Genomic DNA, 22323 nt, shown 5'->3' with positions numbered 1-22323 from the left:
CGCAATTGACGCCACCTAGGACACCGAAATTAAATGGTTTGGCAGAAAGGCGCAATCGAACCTTGTTGGACATGGTTCGCTCTATGATGATTCATGCTTCACTACCTATCTCATTTTGGGGGTATGCCTTAGAGACTGCCGCCCATATCCTTAACCGAGTCTCTACAAAGAAGGTTGCCAAAACACCTCACGAGATGTGGACAGGGAAAGCTCCCTCGTTAGCACATATCAAGGTTTGGGGTTGTGAAGTTTTCGTAAGACGAGAAACTCATGACAAGCTCGAACCTCGTAGTGAGCGATGTATTTTCATCGGCTACCCGCATAAATCCTTTGGATATCTCTTCTATAGTCCGAGTGACAATGTTGTCTTCGTTGCGAGGATAGGGGTTTTCCAAGAAAGAGAACTCATAGGTCGAGGAGACAGTGGGAGGCAGATCGATCTTGAAGAGATTCAAGAGTCGAGTGATGAAGGAACCTCTACCGCTGGCACTCAACCCGAGGAGGAAACTCCGGTTGAACCAATTGACGAGTCCTTACCTCTTAGACGTTCCGAAAAAGTTAGAGTTCAACCCCAGTTATATGGTTTTCATATTACTACCGAAGGGGACATGTATATTAGTGATAGTACATTAATAAACCTAGATGAACCTAATTGCTATAAGGAAGCCATGGCAGGCCCGGAGTCTGCAAAATGGAAAGAGGCGATGGACAGCGAGATTCAGTCCATGTATGACAACCAAGTTTGGAATTTGGTTGACAATGTGCCCGGACGTAAGATGGTTGGGTGCAAATGGATCTTCAAGAAGAAGACCGACATGGATGGGAATGTGCACACGTACAAGGCGCGATTGGCGGCGAAGGGCTTTACTCAAACTCCCGGAGTTGACTATGATGAGACCTTCTCACCGGTTGCGAAAATAAAATCTATCAGGGTGATGCTAGCCATTGCTGCATTTCATGATTATGAGATATGGCAAATGGATGTCAAGACCGCTTTCCTTAAAGGGAAGTTGGTTGAGGATGTTTACATGGCTCATCCAGAGGGTTTTGTCGATCCGAAGCATCCAAATAGAGTGTGCAAGCTTGAGAAGTCCATTTATGGACTTAAGCAAGCATCTCGTAGATGGAATCTTTGCTTTAATGAGAAAGTCAAAGAGTTTGGATTTGTATGAAGCGAAGATGAATCATGTGTATATGTCAAAGCCAGTGGGAGCATAGTTAGCTTTCTCGTTTTGTATATCGATGACATACTGCTCATAGGAAACGACATCCTGACTCTGCAGGAGGTCAAGTTCTGGCTCGGGAAGTGCTTCGCTATGAAGGACCTCGGAGAGGCTTCCTATATTAGGGGAAGAAGGATAGTGAGAGAAAGAAGTAAGAGACTAATAGGACTTAGTCAGAACACTTACTTAGATAAAGTACTAAAACGTTTTAGTATGGAGAACTCGAAGAAGGGAGAACTACCAATACAAAGTAATACCAAATTGAGTAAGAGTCAAAGTCCGAGTACCGAAGCCGAGATAGCTGAGATGAGCCGAGTACCTTACGCTTCTGCAGTTGGCTCGATCATGTATGCTATGACTTGTACTCGTCTTGATGTGGCTTTTGCTTTGAGCATGGTCAGTAGATATCAAGGGAATCCTGGTAGAGCGCATTGGATTGCGGTCAAGAACATCCTTAAGTACCTTCGGAGGACCAAGGAATGGTTTCTAGTCCTCGGAGGGAGTGATGACCTAAAGGTGCGAGGTTATAGTGACGCTAGTTTCCAGACCGACAGGGACAACTACCGTTCGCAGTCGGGATGGGTCTTTACCCTTAATGGAGGAGTAGTAACTTGGAAAGTTCCAAACAGGAAACTGTAGCTGATTCAACGTGCGAATCAGAGTACATTGCAGCAAGCGAAGCGTCAAAGGAGGCAATATGGTTGAAGAACTTCATTGGCGATCTTAGAGTTGTGACTGCTATAAAGGAGCCCATGGAAATTTTATGTGATAATGAAGGAGCGGTTGCCTTGACCAAGGAACCGAGGGATCATGGTATATCTCGGCATATCGACAGAAAATATCACTTTATTAGACATCGAGTAGAAGAAGGACATCTCGTGGTTAAGAGGATATCATCAGAAGATAACCCAGCAGATCCGCTTACGAAGGGACTGAGCAGGGTTAAGCACTTGCAGCATGCTAGGAGTATTGGGCTGAAGGATGATATTAGTTTAGATTAGATAGTTTTCGAAACATGTAATAGATAAATGTAAGTGACATTTGATGATTAAATGAAGGAGTATTATTTAAAAGTAAAGTTACTCTCTTATGTTAATTGTTTAGCTATTGTTTCACTTTGCATGTTTTGACTTCCAGAATAATTGAGTTTATTAAGAATAATCGAATTATTCAAACTGTCCACAATCGTTCATATGTTCGAAGTAGGTCTGAATGAAGATTGTCATGAATCGGTGTGTAGATTGTCTAAATGGTATTATACATAACAAAGGTTTGCTGCAATGTTCATGAGTGCTTATGAACAAGTTTTGAGAATTGGAAGAAACCCGCGCTTGCTGGAATCACTTTGGAGTGATCGCAAGACGATAATATCATATGGTCTTAAAACGTAGATATATGGTTTATTATTTACTAATTGGTTGTACATTGATAATGCGAAACGCATCACTAAATTGATGTCATAAAATGCATTGTTGTGTATGGTTGATTAGTCGATAAGTAAATGCATATAAGTCGAAGTTTATCTGTTACTTTTATCCTAAGAGGGTAAAAGCGATATCACGGTCGCTCGATGATTTGATTTGACTTATGTGCCGGGCATGGTCAGGACTAAATTGATATGTTCAATTAAGTTCTATGTCAAATAAATCTGAGATCGAGAAAATAGTTGATGGACAATAAGTATGACAATGTTTCATCAAATTGTCTGCACGATATCAAAACAGAGGACGGTACGATCCCTTATCTAAAGGACAGGCTACTGATAAGATCAGAGTTGACAGCGTCTTTGAGAGCTATGATTGCTAATCGGATTGTGTTTTCGTTTATAGTTACTAGACTTATCTAAGTGGGAGACTGTTGGATTAGTGTCTAAGGCTGTAACTATACTTGGTAAGTACTTGACCCGGTTGTGCATGGTCGTTTTGGGTTGCCTTCACCATAACAACTTGACAGGGTGATTTATAGAGAGAAGAGATATTATTATTAATGTATTAGAAAAATAATATGTTAAAAGAATAATAATATTATTTGATTAATATAAGTCATAAATTAATTAGGAATTAATTTGGTGACTTAAAGGGATTAATTGAATAAAGGGGCATAAACTGTCAAATGTGTGATAGTTGTATTTTGGGCTAAGGATCTTTATGGTTAAAGGGGGTGGACGATTTTAGGGATATGGATCTCCTAGAAATCGTCCAAGGCTTATCTAGAATGATCTTTGGATTGTTTTGAGGCTAAGTTATCCAATTAGGGTTTAAGGTGAAACCCTAGGAGCTCACAGTATAAATAGACCCTTAGGGTTCAAGAAATCGGCCACTCCATGTTTGAGGAAACCCTAGAGCCGATTTCTCACATCTCTCCTTCTCTTAAATCATCTTCTTGCTAGTTGGTGTTTGTAAGCCATTAGAGGAGTCACATTTGTGACTCTAAGCTCCAAGAAAAAGAAGGTTTTCAAGCAAGTAACTCAAGGTATTATTCTAGATCTATTTTCATATGTTTTGATTGTTAGTTTACATTAGATCTAGCCATGAAAGTCTTGGATATATTGCATGTTCAATTAGAGAAACCTAGATCCAAGCTATAGGGTTGTATGTGCACATAGGAAACTTCTTATGTCCAAAACCCATCAGGTTCTTCCCTATTAAGCAGCATTTTCCTCATCTCCTCCCTTTGTTCGGCCATCATAGCCCAAATCATTGCTTCGACTCCTGCCATTGTGATTGGCTCAGTTGTAGCTGCTACCTCTGGTGCACGTTCAATCATAGGCCACTGATCAACATTTCCATTAGCATTTCCTAATCCGCTTCGAGTTCTCACCATGTTGATCTATACACCAAATTAGATGTTTGGTGTGTAATGACGAGAATTGAGATAGGAAAGATTTTATTTATGATTGACGTGTAAATCTCTTTATTACTCCGAAAAGTTACATGCCAGTTCTAATACCGTAATTAAACGTTTTGAAATCTGAACACATAAAGTTTCTAGATGTGGTCAGCAACAGACCACATATCTGATCAAACGATAGCATCATAAAGCATCACAAATCATTTAGCACATAAAAGCATTTTAGGAATCTTTCCTAAATAAGCTAGTGCTTGTGTCTATTCAGGTATACTACCTATAATATGTTAGACACACTCAACTCATAATCATCGCTTAGCATTCTAAGTTTAATTCTAGAAATAATCTCTTATTAATAGTTCGCTAAACTAATGTTCTGATACCAACTGTGACGTTGTTGGATCTAAAATATTGGTTTATACTTTACTTTTCTAGGAAAATGTATTTTTCTATAATGTAATATGTGTTTGCCGTTGTGCTCACGGCCCAGGTGGGTGTTTACGGAAGTAAGGACATAAGAGAAGAGAGAGAAAAGAGAATAAGTGTGTGAATCTTGTGTAAGGGAACTTCATTTACATCATTAATTCAAACAAGATTCATATTATTCTTCTTCTCCTTCTTCTTCATTAGATCTGGCATCATCCGCTTGATCGGGATTCCGCACCATCAAGCGAATCTCATGGATACACAAGCAGATTTGAGACTTACAAGTGGTATCAGAGCTTGTATTGTATTAATCATTTTGGCTAAATCTGGAGCATATTTTCATCCCTATTAAGCAGCATTTTCCTCATCTCCTCCCTTTGTTCGGCCATCATATCCCAAATCATTGCTTCGACTCCTGCCATTGTGATTGGCGCAGGTGTAGTTGCTACCTCTCGTGCACATTCAATCATAGGCCACTGATCAACATTTCCATTAGCATTTCCTAATCTGCTTCGAGTTCTCACCATGTTAATCTATACACCAAATTAGACGTTTGGTGTGTAATGACGAGAATTGAGATAGGAAAGATTTTATTTATGATTGACATGTAAATCTCTTTATTACTCTGAAAAGTTACATGCTAGTTCTAATATCGTAATTAAACGTTTTGAAATCTGAACACATAAAGTTTCCAGATGTGGTCGGCAACAGACCACATATCTGATCGAACGATAGCATCATAAAGCATCACAAATCATTTAGCACATAAAAGCATTTTAGGCATCTTTCCTAAATAAGCTAGTGCTTGTGTCTATTCAGGTATACTACATATAATATGTTAGACACACTCAACTCATAATCATCGCTTAGCATTCTAAGTTTAAGTCTAGAAATAATCCCTTATTAATAGTTCGCTTAAACTAATGTTCTGATACCAACTGTGATGTTGTTGGATCTAAAATATTGGTTTATACTTTACTTTTCTAGGAAAATGTATTTTTCTGTAATGTAATATGTGTTTGCAGTTGTGCTCACGGCCCAGGTGGGTGTTTACGGCCGTGAACCCATTTACAGCCCATGTTCCCTATACATATATATATATATATATATATATATATATATATATATATATATATATATATATATATATATATATATATATATATATATATAGGTGTTAGGGGTGAAGAGTGGTTAATGAGCATAAGAGGAAGTAAGGACATAAGAGAAGAGAGAGAAAGGAGAATAAGTGTGTGAATCTTGTGTAAGGGAACTTCATTCACATCATCAATTCAAACAAGATTCATATTATTCTTCTTCTCCTTCTTCTTCATTAGATCTGGCATCATTTGCTTGATCGGGATTCCGCACCATCAAGCGGATCTCATTGATACACAAGCAGATTTGAGACTTACAAGTGGTATCAGAGCTTGTATTGTATCAATCATTTTGGCCAAATCTGGAGCATATTTGATCTTATTTTTTAAGGATTTTTTCTTTTTTGGATAGCTCTTGGCAAATTATGGGGTTTGATCTTCGCGTTTTTCATAAAAACGAGTTTTTGGTTGAGTTTTAGAGCAAAAAGTGGTGAAAAACGTTGTTTTTCACGTCATCTACGAGGTGTTCACTGCCTCAGAAGGAAGGTTCACGGCCGAAGAAGCTTTCTCGTCCGAAGAAGAGTTTGCGGCTAAGGTTTCTTGGTGGCGTCCATAATCACGAATTAGGGTTTCCCGGACGTTTACGACTTAGCAGTGTTCACGGTCAGCTTCGTTTGCGGTTCTCGTTCTCGGCCCAGCAGGTGTGCGGTCTTCGCTAGTCAGCAGTCTCGTGTGCACAGATTCCCTTCGCATCTTTCTTATTAAAAAAATAGGGGTTGCAAGGATCGAACCTGGATCCCCTGGTTCATCAACCCTCCACCTTTCCAACTGATCTAGCTTGCTAGATGGTATTCTCCTTCCGGATTTAATTCAAAAGGCATTGCTGCTTCAATCCAATTTCGCATTTTTTTACACTTTTAGCCCAAAATTCAAATATATTTTATTTTGAAATTCCATTTTCAACCCAAAATATGGGTTTTTAATTTTTGGTTTCTAAATTGACTTTTGACCTTAAAAATTGACTTTGACTTTTAAAGTTTGACCTTTGAATTTAAACTTTGACTTTCGTTTAACTTTCAAAATTTCAAATTTAGCTTTTCGGTTTGACTTTTAAGTTTGACTTCTAAATTTGACTTTTATGGTTGACTTTTGAGATTTTAAGTCTAAGGGCATATGTTTAAACAATGAGTTCCTCAAAAATCCAGATCACTGAAATTTTGTGTTCTCAAGCATGCACTGATAATGTTAAAAATTTACGTGAACACATCGATTTATTAAAAAGAGAAAATTAGGAACTTAAATATGAGGGGTACCAACTTAGGAAAGGCCAGAAACCATTAAAAGAACAACTAGAGGCCAAGACTAAGGACTTTAGAAAATTGCAGGACGACTACATCAACAAATGTGTCCATTAAAGATATCTTAAGAAAGATTTTGATGTTATGACTGTTAAACTTGATGCATTAAAAGCAAAATATAATGGTGTTGAATTCAACTTTAAGAAATTTGATGTGTCAAGTGAGGTAGTTGTGTCCATAATTGACAATTGTTTAAAATTTAAAGATAACCAGCAAAAGGGTCTAGGGTATGAAAGTGGTCCTCCCCCTTTCAATCATACTTACACTTTCACCCCTCTGACTAAGGAAGAAATAAAAAATGAAGAACACCTTAAGTATGGTCAATGCCCCGCTCCAGTTTCAGTTAAGACTGAACAATCAGGGCCAACTGAGGGTGTTGAGGTGAAGAATTCTAATGATGTTGTTACATGTGCAAGTAAAGTAGTGGAATATGAGAACAAGGAGAATACTATTAAACAACCCAATGTCTCCTTGAACTCTAAACATGTTGCTTCTAACTCAGTCACTCCTAACAAACCTGTTGTTGAGAAATACAGGCCACCAATTCCAGTGAAAAAGAGTGCTTGTTGCAAGTTTGCATGTGGGAACAACCAGAAACAAGGAAAGGGCACGCCACCAGGGGCAGGAAGAAATAACTTCCTAGTGAATAAAAAGACATGTTTTCACTGTGGAACACCTGGACACATTGCCAGAAATTGTCCAAATCGTGCATACGTTCCCTACTACGCACAAGGATGGCAGAACACGCAAAGTGGGCGATTCTTCAAAAGAAATCATTCCAGGTCACAATCGCACAATGGTGACTGGAACACGCAGAAGGCTAAAATTTAAACCCATAAGGCCAAGAATCCAACCCCCAAGGTCAAGAAGGGAATGTTGGCCAAAAAGGACAATTCAAGAGATGCTCCAATAAAACCAAGATGGGCTAGGTCAAAGTCATCTCAATGGCCGACATCAAGCTCAAAAGCAAGTGTTGAGGCGCCCATCTGCTCGAACAAGAAAAGGGTTAAACCCAACTATAGATGGGTACCAAAGGTTCAATCTCCCAAATCATCTAATGACTCTAATATTTCTACATCTTTTGTTTGTGATAAGTAGGATATGTCATGGGAGACAGTTCCTTGCAAATATTACAAAGGTCAACCTAGTTTCAAAATGGACTGGGTTCCAAAGACCAACTGATCCCGCTTTATGTTGGAGCAACTATGGAGGCATATTATCAGACTTCAGTTTATTGGTAGTGGCTGTTCCAGGCCCATGATAGGGGATATCTCTCAACTGTGCAACACTCAGAACTTTTTTTTTTTGGAAGTATGTGTCCTTTCCAGGAAAGGAAGAATGGAAGGGATCACACATGGAGTTAGTGCTTAATGATATGAAGAATTTTCAGATATGTTCTGATATTATGCATGCTGTTCTTAGACCTTTTGGATGCAAATTCAATCGGTGACTTACGGTTTGATTTTTCTTCTCAATACTCTTGAAATTTATCTTTCATTGATTCGTTTTGAATAAAATTATTTTCTTTCTTATAGTTTTTCTTTAGTAGGTCTTGTTCGGGAGGTGATATCAAGAGAGTGATAACTAGCAGTCTAAACCAGTGTAAGGTACTGAATCTGGATTGTCTAGACTCTGTGTTCAATGTGCCGGTAGGCTCGAAGGATTTAACAATGTGGATTTAGATAGGATTGTTTGGACTGACCATACGACGCTCAGGTAAATTGATCAGTGAGATAAACACGGGAAACCACGGGATACATTAAGTTAATACGGATCTCGAACTGTGACTTAACTTTTCCTTGATGTACGAACTTATATCCTTACTTCTGGTTCTAATAGGGAAACTGGGGGGTTCTGATAAAGTAGGTTTGTAGGAAATTATTTTCTCGCTTTCTATCTGTCAGTCATATGTTGCTTCCTCTGCGTGATTGGAAAAGATCCGACCTGGAATGCAACATATGCAACTCTATTTCAACGCACCTCCTTATCTATGAAACTATTTCTATCTATTAGCCATATGATGTCCCCTCTGCGTGATCGAAAGAGCCGACTTAGGACACAACATATGCACCCTACTATCTCTATAACCCTCTATCTCTGTTAGTCATATGTTTTCCCCTCTGCGTGATTAAAAGAGATTCGACCTAGGACACAACATATGCATCTATCTCCAAATCTGACTTCCTCCTTAATAATTGTTTACTCACCTAAAGTAAGGAGTCCTTAGGAAGTTCTTGATAACCAGGGTATATCAGGAAGTGGGGAACACGTTCTAGTGCACCAAAAATTGAACCATTTAGAGGTTGTCTGTATATCTCGATGCTTAATTTAAGTGGACAACAATACATGTTGTCGTCGTCAGCTAAATGGTTTATTTAGAAAAGTTTGTCAATATTCTTCATGTTTAAGTGGACCACAATACTGGCAATTGACCAGATCTATTCATGAAGGTGAAGGTACTGATAAACAAATTTAAGACTGTCTCACAACTTTGATCCTAAATATTTTTTGTTTTTGTTAAATTTGTTCATAGTTTTCCTCTGTGCACAAATTTAGGGGGAAATTCAAAATATCAAAAATCAAACAAAAAATCAGAAAAAATAAAAATCAAACAAGAATCAGAAAATTAAAAATCCAAAAATAGTGTTATATTCTGTTTTATTTCTTGTTCAGAAAAATCAAAAATCCAAAAATATTTTTGTTTCTATTTTTAGTTTTCCAGAAAATATGAAAAATTCAATAATATTGTGTGCTAAGTTTTCTTTTAGTTTTGTTTTGTCTTGAAAAGTGAATTTAGATGTAGATGAAACTCATGGAGTCCGTGTCGAAAATTTCTGAGCCAAGGATTCGTCCGTGATCATCGAAGAATTCTCATTCGAAGGAGTAAGAAATGAGGATTATTCTTTCAACATTCAATCCTTCAACCCCAGAAGCAAGGTGAAGCTGTACTAGAAGATTATGTGACAAATTGCATTGAAGCCTCCTCAATCAATTTGTTGCTATTCTTGTACCTGTTGAAGTGATGTAGAAGATTAGATCTCTCTATTGTTCTCTCTGAAGATTCTCAAGCTGAAAGCGTAATTTTTCAAGAATCTCTACATGAAGCCTCCTCACCCGATGTGCATTCAAAGCCAAATTCTGAGGAAAATCCCAAGTGCTCAAGATGAATTCATTTATTGAAGATTTGTCATGTTCATCTTGAAGCTGTGAAGAAATCGAAGATAAACGCTGAAGCCAAGCTCCAAATGAAGATTGATAAGAAAAGTCAGCTAGTTTTTAAGGGGGGGGGATTTTGGGTCAATTAGAAAAGGAAGCTATAAACCAAGGGGGAGATTTTTGGGTCTAAAGTATTGATTTATACTTTACTTTTCTAGGAAAATGTATTTTTCTGTAATGTAATATGTGTTTGTAGTTGTGTTCACGGCCCATGTTCTGCACATATATATATATATATATATATATATATATATATATATATATATATATATATATATATATATATATATATATATATATATATATATATATAGGTGTTACGGGTGAGGAGTGGTTAATGAGCATAAAAGGAAGTGAGGACATAAGAGAACAGAGAAAGGAACATAAGTGTGTGAATCTTGTGTAAGGGAAATTCATTCACATCATCAATTCAAACAAGATTCATATTATTCTTCTTGTCCTTCTTCTTCATTAGATCTGGCATCATCCGCTTAATCAAGATTTCGCACCATCAAGCGGATCTGATTGATACACAAGCAGATTTGGGACTTACAGACGTCCCCATTTTTACAGCAAAAAAAGACCGATTTGTTAATGTTTTATTTAAAAATCAGAGTACCCTTTTATAAAAATGTTGCGGACTTTGTTCACAAAAAAAAACATGATAAATGTGTTATCAAAGCATTTCCGAAGAAATGTATTTCATTTCTTTTAAAATTTTAGGATACGATCGTCAATACAGAAACATAAGCCTAAACAGACTTTACATTCATTTACACTAGTGATCTACATCTCCTTAATCTCTTAGTGTAAAGTAGCTTCGTATTGACACCTCTGGTACAAATAAACATGAGTAGGTATGTTTGGGAAACCTGGTGAGTACATAGGGTTTTCAACCAACAATAATATTATTATGTTTAGTCATTAAACAATCAACCCAATTATCCTTCCCCATTATCTTCTTTATTTCTTAAGGATCTATCCTAAGAATCATTTATCATTCAATCATTCATCATTCAATCATAAGGATTGTCCTAAGGAATAGGTATGAAGTCCATCGTTTGCCTAATGACACAACTATCAATGTTTTCTATTAAGCACAGCTGCCAATATTATCATTTAGGCGCAACTGCTAGAATTATGACATTCTCTATTAGGCGCAGCCGCCGATATTGTCCTTTGGGTGCAACTGTTAGGGTTATGATGTTCTCTATTAGACACAGCTATCAATACTACTCTTTGAGCGTAGCTGCTAGGATGTTTAGAGTACATTGTAGATCAAAACATCTACAGGTTGTGGCACAGCTGCCAATGCTCATCTATAGGGTACTAAGTCCATTATTGCCAATGTTCACCTATAGGGCACTATATCCATAATTGCCAATGTTCCTCTATATCAGCTTTCATCCCTTATTATTCATATATCCATGTTTTACGCATAATATTTGGTAGATATAAAATACATATACAGTTTAAATCATTTAAAACATGTATAAGATCGTTCATCTAGCATAGATATCAAGTAAACAGATAATATGCACACATAGCATGTAATTTACAAAAAATACTTCATATATGTGTAAGATGAAAGTAACTATGCACTCACTTGTTAAAGTGATGATTCCAAACTCGAGCAGCGCTTCACTTCTAATGATTCTATTTTCCTTTGACGAAACCTAGCATTATTATCGCTAAGTTTTAGTCTAATATTTATTGCGACTAACTTTTAGTCGAGCTCCATCATTAAATTAAAGTCTACTTTCATGACTATCAAGCAAGGAACAACCAGGTAGGATCATATAGGAGGTAGGGTTCGTTTGGTATACTAGGTATACTGTTTGGAAATCCCACTTTAAACGCCTCACTAAATCACAACCTAGACATCATCCCCGTAAGTAGATCAATCAGTATAATGGCTTGGGATCACTTATAAATCTTTTATTATAAGTTCATAACAACGATAATGAACTTAAACATAAGTTATACTTAAAGTTGGGTAAGCATAACTCACTTACCAGGGGGTTTGGCAGGGACCGGGCTTTGCGGGGGCGGAACTTCTGAGCCGAAATCTCTTCTTCTCGGAGCCTTCTGGTGCTCTGGGACTTGCCTCCAGCACTTAGAAGTTGCTAGGGACTGGGAGGGAGAGATTGGGAGTGTTGAGAGAGAAAGAAGGGTTGTGGTGTGAGGAAATGGGGTGATTTACGCCTCTATTTACAGGCTTCCAATGCCGAGTACGCTGAGCGTAATGGATTTTTATGGGTTACGCTAAGCGTACTCAAAATTACATTGGGCATACTGTGCCACGTATCGCGATCTCATGCAAAGTTGTGGGGAAGAAGGTGCGGCTCAGATTGCGCCACGTGTCACTCGCTGGTTACTCTAAAAACTAATTATCTTCTAAAATCCATAACTTTTGCATACAAGCTCCATTTTTGACATTCTTTATATCCAATCATAGGCAGGACCGTACTCTACAACTTTTGTTTAGACTCTGTTGGCTAATTTTGACTTTATTTTTAAAATTATATTTTTTACAGGAGTGGACAAGTAAAGTCCGCTGAAAATTCATAACTTTGTCATTTGATGTCCGTTTCTGTCTGTCTTTTTATCGTTTAGCTCCTATTAATAAGATCTTTGATTATCGTTTAGGTTGTGTCGAATAAAAGTCGGTCGATCCATTATTCGAATTTCGGGCTGTGCACTACTTTGCTAAATCTTAGAAAAATCATAACTTTCTCATACAAAGTCAGATTTTGACGTTCTTTTTATATACATTCTCAGTTTAACATATACTACGACTTTTTTTTATGTTCCTAAGGCTAAAAAGTAATTTATCAAAAATTTACTTTTTGCGTTACGCGATGTCGTGTCGGTTTAGTCGTAAAACTTTGACTGGTCATAACTTCTTCGTTATAACTCAGATTTCGGTGTTCTTTATATGTACGGAACCCTTATGACATATACTATGACTTGGTTAAGATTATTCTTTGTAAAAATCATCCATAAAAAGTAATTTTTGATGCTTATCGTCTCTAATTTGACCAGTCTGAATCTACGGGCGTTACACTTTACCAGGATGGTAAAGTATCTCACAGTCATAATCTTTGAGTAACTCTAGCCAGCGTTGTTGCCTCATGTTCAATTCCTTTTGATTAAAGAGGCACTGAAGGCTCTTATGATCAATGAGAAGTTTTCACTTTGTGCCATTGAGATAATGTCTTCATATCTTTAGTGCAAATACTACCGCTGCCAACTCTAGATCATGAGTGAGGTATTTATTTTAATGCTCTTTCGGTTGTCTCGATGCATATGCTATCAGCTTTTCTCTTAGGGTCAAAACACAACCCAACCCAACTCCAGATGGATCGCTATAGACTACGAAGTCTTCAACTCTATTGGGTAAAGAAAGAATTGGTGCTTCACACAACTTCTTCTTTAGCTTCTTGAATGCTTCTTTGTGTTTCTTACTGCAACTATATGTAGCTCTTTTATGGTTCAAAGCTATCAATGGAGCAACTATCAAAGAAAAGCGTTAGATAAACCTTTGGTAATATCTAACTAATCCTAGAAAGCTTCGAATCGCCATGGGACTTTTTTTTCGTTCCCATTTCATCACAACTTCAATCTTTGCTAGATCAACCATTATTCCTTCCTGGTTAACCACATGACCCAAGAATTGGACTTATCGAATCCAAAATAACATATCTAGAACTTTGCATATAGCTTCTCCTTCTTTAATACTTCTAACACTTCTCGTAGATGCTTACGATGCTCCTGCTAGCTCTTCGAGTAAATCAGAATGTCATCTATGAATAGTATCACGAATTTATCAAGGAATGGTTTACAAACCTTGGTCATCAAATCTATGAATGCCACTGGAGCATTGGTTAGTCCACACGACATAACCAATAACTCATAGTGTTCGTATCTTGTTCTGAGTGTAGTCTTCTCAATATCCTGCTCTCTTACCTTCAACTGATGATATCCTGACCTAAGATCGATATTTGAGAAATAGCTTGAACCTTGCAGTCGATCGAATAGGTCATCAATCATTGGCAATGGATACTTGCTCTTTACCATTCCCTTGTTCAGCTCTCTGTATTCTATACACATCCTCATCCTTCCATCCTTCTTTTTTTCATGAATAACACCGAAGCTCCCCAAGGTGATGAACCAGGTCTAATGAAACCATTGTCCAACAAGTCTTGAAGTTGTGTCATAAGCTCCTTTATCCCCGTCGGTGCTAATCGGTATGCTGCTTTTGCTATTGGTGTCAATCCTGGCAACAAGTCTACTTGAATCTCTACTTGTCTATCATGGGGAGATACAGGAAGATCTTCGAGAAAGACTTCCGGATAGTCATACACCACTGGTATTCTTTATATCTCTTTCTTCTCTTTCTTTGCATCGATCACGAATGCCAAGTATGATATGCATCCTTTAGACAAACATTTTATGGCTTTCATCAATGAAATGATTCTAGAATTCACTCTATGTTTGTTTCCGTACACCATAAATGACTCTCTTCCAGGTGGTTTTACTCTTACTATCTTCTTTTTGCATAGTATTTTGGCATTGTTGGCACTAAGCCAATCAATTCCCAATACGATGTCAAAACCATTCAACTCAATGGGTAATAGCTCCTTGTGGAATTCTTTTCCATTCAAGTGAATGAAGATGTTTTTAATACAGTCGCTAACAGGTATGAATTTGTCACTGGCAACTTCTACAACTAGAGCATTATCAAGTTTATCTACAGGCAATACTAGTCTTCCACCAAATTTGTGTGATATAAAGGAGTAATTCGCTCCGGAATCAAACAATATATTGGCAGGCAATCCATTTACCAGAAAGGTACATGAAGTGACATTATCTACATCCTTCATGGCTTCCAAGGTCATCTGGAATGTTCTGGCTTTTGGCCTCGGTGGAAAATTGGGCCTTGCCACCTCCTTCTTTTTCGAGAAGTCCCGTGAAATGTGCCTTTCTTCATTACACCCATAATAGACTTTCTTACTAAGGTTGCATTCATTGACATAGTGCCCTGGCTTTCCACATTTAAAACAAGTGACCTCTCCGTGACATTTCCCATGGTGTTTCTTCTTACACTATTTGCACCTCTTCGATTCACCTCCTCCTCCTTCGAGTTTCTTCGGACCAGATTTCAAGAATTTACTCCTTTTGTTGGACCTTGAATATCCATCGAACTTCCTATTCTCATCAACCTCAGTTCTCTCTAGACCCCTTTCTCGTAACTGGGTTCAACATTCTTGGCTGCTCTAACAGGTGCCTTCAACGTGCTTGCCATTTTGACTATTGGGCCAAAGTGTGATGGCAAAGCATTAGCAAACTTCTCTATCTTGGTGAGTTGGATCGGCACCAAGTATGAAAATAACATCATCTTTTCGGGGAATGTAGTAGCATTGTCATCAATGCTCTTTCTCCCCTTCTTCATGTTCTGGAACTCATTATTTAGATCTATTAGATCTATTTCGGAGCAGTACTGCATTTTCAACTGCTCCATGAACGCTTCCCAAGACATCTTCAGAGCTTCTCCTAACGGCATCATATCTGCTAATAACTTCCACCAACTTAAGACTCTGATCTTCAGTTGTCTGACCGTAAAGACGGTTTTCTACTTGTCGCTACAGTTGCAACTTTCAAATACCATCTCCATTTCGGAGATCCAGTCCATAATCTCTACTAACTATGGGATTCCGGAAAGACTTGGTGGTTTGGCACCCAATAAGATCATATACATATGTCCATCTCTGTCGATTCCCCTCTCCGGGTCATTCCTTCTTGCCATTAGGACTTTAAGTTGACTGATAGTACGGCTGTAATTCCCTTCCTCTAACTATTCAACGATCAACTCAGGTTGCACAATGGGTATTGTAGGTTCATCCCTATTTTCGTGCAACATCTGCCCCATCTCTTCTCTTTGTTCGGCCATCATAGCCCAAATCATGGCTTGTACACCAGCCATTGTGATTGGCTCGGGTGCATCTGCTACTACAGGCACTTGCTCAATCACATAGGGTTGTTGCCGTTGATTGCCATTTGCATTGTCATTTCCAACTCCACTTTGGGTTCTTTCCATTTCTATCTATACCCCAAATTAGGGGAATTTAGATATTTATTTATGATAGGCGTTTAAATTCTCCTTATCACTCCGAAACGTTACATGCTAGTTCTAATTTCGTAGTCGAACGCTTAGAATCCAGAACACATAAGGTTTCCAGATTTGGTCGGCAATAGACCATAGATCTGAACAAATCATAACATACAAGACATCTCTATAGCTAAAACATAAAGCATTTAGCACATAAAAGTATTTTAGGCATCTTTCCTAAAATAAGCTAGTGCTCGTGTCTAAAGTATAGTAGACACTCATCTCACAATCATCGCTTAGCATTCTAAGTTTAAGTATAAAAATCCTACAAATTCCTAGTTCGCTTAAACTAATGCTCTGATACCAATTGTGGCATCCCCGATTTCACGGCCAGAAAAGGCCGATTTGTTTATGCTTTATTTGAAAATCATAGTAACTTTTTAAAGAAAGTATTGCGGAATTTGTTCCCAAAAATATGGTACAGATTTTATCGAAAGAATTTCCGAAGAAATGTATTTCTTTATGTTAAAACCACGGGATGTCATTGTCAATACAAATCAAAAGCATAAACCGAAACAACACAGGTCTTACAACATTTATTTATATCTACTGACCTGTAATCCATAAACTCTCATCCGATCATCACATCTATGCTCTTATGCCACAATCTGTAATACAAGAAACTAAGTGAGTCAGGCTTGGAAGCCTGATGAGCACATATGGTTTTCAAACCACAATAAATATTTAATTAGTTTCACCAAATTAATCGATCCGATTAGCTGTTCCTGTTATCCACATTTTACGACCCTAAAGCACCTACTATAAGGGACATATCCTAAGGATTTTCATTAGGATGGACACTACCTCTAAGGGGTTCCTCAACAATAATTGTATGTAAGGCAACCATGAGGGAGATGGAGTACAAGGGTGAACACATCTTTCACGTCGTGGACTTGTGTGGGCACCAAGGCTTCGCCTGGTGTTGACATGTGGCGCTGGATGCAGAAAAAACAGCTAATCTTAAAAATTCATAACTTTCGCATACGAGCTCCGCTTTTGAAGTTATTTATATCCACGCGTAGATATTGAAAAGATCTATAACTTTCATTTTGACTCCATCAGCTAGTTGTCAAACGATTTTGAATTTCACAATATGAGAAGAATATATTGTTTAACGACCGTGTAAAATTCATAACTTCTACATACGGACTCCGTTTTCGACTGTATTTTTTTTGAGCTCCTATTAATGAGATTTTCAATTAGCATTTAGATCATTTTGGCTAAAATTTAACAGATCTAAAATTCGATTTCCGGGTCGTGCACTGCTATGCTAAATCTTAGAAAAATCATAACTTCCTTATACGAAGTCAGATTTGGACGTTCTTTTTATGCACACTCTTGGTTTAATTTATACTATGACTTTTGTTTAGATCAATAAGGCTAAAACATAATTTCTCAAAAATTCACTTTTTAGGTTACGTGGTGTTATGCCGGTTTAGTCGTAAAACTTCGATAGGTCATAATTTTTTCGTTATACCTCGAATTTTGAAGCCTATCTATTATTTTATTTTTGAAGCCTATTTTTATTTTTAACTTATTATAATTTATAAATAGGTATAATGCACATAAAATCACATAATCCACATAATATTCATGTAATTCCTCTTTATTATTACTTCAAAGTAAGTTACAGTTGTTGACCCTAACTATTACATCATTACATTAATGCTTAGCCTAGAAACACGAGCATTACAAGTACCAATTGAAGGAGACCAAATGGGGTGAAATAGACCTGGTACCGGCTGAAGGAGACCGAAGGGATTGAAATATACTCAATACCGGTTGAAAGAGGCCTAAAAAGGGCAAAATTGACCCATTTATGTTTTGAATGTTATGTATGCATGGTATGGGGTATTTTGGGGAAGCTCACTAAGCTTTGTGCTTATGGTTTTCAATTTGTGTTTTAGGTACTTCTAGCTCGAAAGGGAAGGGTCCGACTTGATCGCACCGCAACCGCCCATGTTTTCTGCATTATGTGCTTTTAGGATTTTGTACTCTAATGTTATTTCACTATGATACACTTTCAATTATTTTGACATGTTTATTGGATGTTTTGAAATTAAAAATAAATTTTTTCTCTGAAATTTTGGGATGTTACAGATTAATATCTAAATCTTTTTGTCGAGTTGGTCAAATTCGCCTCGGTTGGATGCCGATTCCAAGTAACTTGCAGAGTATTTCGTGAGTTATTCAACTTTTACATACCTATAACTAATACTCCCTCTATCCCAAATTAGTAGTCCATGTTTCTTTTTTGGTTTGTCCCAAAATAATTGTTCACTTCTAAAAATAAATATCATTTTTACCAAAATACTCTTCATTATTAGTAAAACTCCAATATAATTAAATGCAACTACTATAGAATTAACTGCAACAAAAGGGCATAATTGTCATTTCATTTAATAAAGTTAATGGTAACTAATGTTTCCTTAATCTGTGTGTTTTTTGTTCGTGGACAATAATTTTGGGAGGGAGGGAGTATAATGTTAAGTTCCGACCATAAAAAGGTTCTCTTTATTATCATATGTTCTACATAATGATAATATTAAAGATCAACTTTTTAATTTTTTGTAACAACCGTATCCTCTGGTATCCTTCTTGATATTTAATTTTTTCCTTTGTACATTTTACGTGTCCCGTGTTAGGCGTAGGATGGCCTCCTATGTTGGGCATAGGTGAAAGATTCCATCAAGGTCCTTAATGCCCTACTATGGGCATAGAGATGTCTATATTGGGTGTAGGAGCACATGATCTAAACTCTAATTGAGGGGTTATGAGTCATATTTAAAGGATTTAACTCCTTAAGGGCTTCCCCATGCTCAACCTCTACCTCAGTCTTCAGTCATCTTGAAACCCTACCCATATTGTGAGAAGTTTTTGAAGGCTTAGTGTGTTTTGTGTGCATTCTCGAAGAAGGGGTCTATTGGAGAAGCATTTGCGAGCTCTATGCTTGGTAGATCCAAACATTTCACTTCATCATCCACCTCCAATGAGGTTTAAATCTTGTATCTTGATGTTTCTTTATGTTAGATCTAGTTACCTCATGATTTTTGTCCTATAACCTTATTCTTAATGAGTATGAACTACTCCATACCTTATGATTATCATTTCTAGCCGTTTCTGAACTTGTAGAGTCATAAAAATAGGAGCTTGGTCCCTCCTATCCATCCATGCATGAGATCTTGAGTATTATACTTTTTATGGACTTAGGGCTTAGTCTTGTGCTCTTATAAGCCTTGTACAGGTGTAAATTCATAAAATTTATCACTTAGGACATTCATTAGGTCCATATATGAGAATCAAATGTTTTTTCCTTATGTACTAAGAGCTTAATATTAAGTTAGTGAATCAACGTATTTATGTTGGGTGTAATCTCGAATACGCTTAGCGTAGCCTGTTAATGCCCTCTTTTCTCATCAGAGACTCTACGTTGGGCGTAGAGCATGGTTTACATTGAGCGTAGAACCAGAAGGTCAACTTTTGGTCAAAATGAATATAAGGTCAAGTGGAGTGGGCTATAATCTTAGAAAGGTAAAATGGTTTTTACCCCAAGTAGAGCAACTATGAATGAAGACCCTCGAGTGTAAATTATTACCTTAATTTATGATTAGGTTCTTATTATGTATATGATTAGTGCGGGGTGTTCCAGCATTGGCAGCTTGAGTGCAAGGTTTGTCTGTCTCTAGATTGAGGTGGGTCTTTTCACTATGTTGTGTAGGATGCTAGCTCTCTTTATGACTCTTGCATTTATATGTTTGGTTGGGACCATTTATTATATGTTGGGTTGGGCCCATTTATATGTATGTTAGGCCCATTTGAATATTGAGATGGGCTCATTTATATGTATGTTGGGTTGGGCCTATTTGCTTGATTGGGTTGGGACTATTTATATGTATGTTTGGTTGGGTTCATTTCCATGATTGGGATGGGCCCATTTGTATGTACTTTGGGCTGGGCCCACTTTATGGTATGTTGTATTTTGGGGAACTCACTAAGTTTTTTGCTTATGGTTTTGTGGTCTATCAATTTCAGGTACTTCTATTTCAAAATGGAAGGTCCTGACTTGATTGTACATCGTTTCCCCTATGATTTTCCATATCGATGACTTTTCTTATACTATGATATTTGAGATACACTTATATTATGTTCGGTTTTGAAACAAATGATGTATGATTTTGATGAATTAAAAATTAAAAAAATTTGTATTTAGGATGTTACAAGTTGGTATTAGAGCCTTGGTTTAAGGGATTTGGGCGCACTCTCGGGTGTGTCTAGACTTAAACTGAGGAATTGTTTACCTTTTAAAAAATTAAATAAGTTTTCTAAAAATAATTTTACAAAGAAATGGGTATGGCATGTGTAATGAGCCGAGCTCAAGTAAGTGATTCCCAAAATACCTATGCATAAGTATTATGTTTAGTATGCCATTATGTGAAATGCATGCTTGAGTAGGGCTAAGGGTACCTTTAGGAATCACATGCTAGAACTGCCTGATTTGTATGATGTTATCTAGCCTTGGAGGATTAGATGCTATGTAGCACTTGAGATTTATATCGGCAAGGTTAATTCCTAAGTCTATTCTTTAAAAATTGTATATGATTAGGATCATATAGCCCTAGAATGACTTATTTAGCCTGATTTCTTGTTCCTTGTTTGGTTATGGGCTTTAGGTAGAATCATTTATTTGACAGTCTCTGTGGTCCCGTTTTATGTATATATTGCATGCATAAGGTAATCGACATTGTTGGTAGAAGTTCCTTGTAAGTGAGATGAGAACTCCTAAGAGAGTTTAGGAAATTTTGTAGCAAGTTATGTATGTTCTTTAGCATAGGAGCTTATAAGAATTACAATGGTTAAGTAACTTAGGCGATTTAGGACGATTCTTGTGGAAAGTACGGATAAGTGTAGAAGGTAGTATTGGGATCGTACTATTGAAAGCATAGGATCTATACTCGAGTCAAGGATGTTCACGAAGACCTTGAGAAGCTTGCAGAGTGAGAATTCCCTCGACGATATTCTCATCATTTATATGTTTATATTTTAGTACGGTGGTGACTACTCAAGGGGAGGTTTTGGTTCGAGTTCTGGTTCTTGTTCTGGCTCAGGTTTATAATGGATTGATGACAGGTTACATGAGTTTATCACGTCTGAGATCACTCGCGGTATTATCGAGGCCAACCCAGTGATGTTTGGTACCACCAAAGAGGGGATCATGAAGATTTTGGGTGAGCGCTTAGGGAAAGGGAGATTGATTTGGAGCTTCTAAGAAAGCAGTGACCAATGTAGACACAAACATCAGAGGGCCAGGCTAAGAGGCCAAAGATTGTTGATTCGCGATCGAAAGGTCAGCAGGGCTGGGCCCATTGTGCCAAGTATGGGAAGTATCAGGAGGTGAGTTGTTGCGAGAAGGGAGGGAATTGTTTCAAATACGACCAGACGGGCCATTTTACCAGGGATTTCCCTCGTGGAGCACTGATATGTTTCCATTGCAATAAGACGGGCCACAAAAGGCTGATTGCCTAAGATTGACAGGAGGTGCAGTGGTGGCGCTTGCACCAACCACCTTGACGATTATTGACGGGCACCATGGTAAAGCGGAGGCTCCGTTGGTGAAGTGTAGGGAATTCCAGTTGACAATTGAGGAGGCACGAGCAACTCCAAATGTGGTTTCGATATGTATTTTTACCATATCTTTTACTGACTTCGTTAATTATGCTTATGTCTTATTTGATCATGTATACAGACTTTCTTAGTCAATGGCATGACTGCTCATGTTCTTTTTGATTCGGGGACTACCCGGTATTTTTTTGTCTCTTGTGCTTAGCAAGAAGTTTAGCGATGCTCCAATGACTTTGGATTATCCGTTGGAGGTAGAGATTGTTGATGATCGTTTAGTTAGTGCTTCGAGGGTTCAGCGGGGATGTGTTTTCAATATGTTCAACAAGAAATATTCTATTGACTTGGGCTCGGCCCATTTATATGTA

This window comes from Lactuca sativa, chromosome 2 (genome assembly GCF_002870075.4).
Source record: "Lactuca sativa cultivar Salinas chromosome 2, Lsat_Salinas_v11, whole genome shotgun sequence".
Lineage (NCBI taxonomy): Eukaryota > Viridiplantae > Streptophyta > Magnoliopsida > Asterales > Asteraceae > Lactuca > Lactuca sativa.
The sequence above is the reverse complement of the archived record's forward strand: the minus strand, read 5'-3'. Positions refer to the sequence as shown.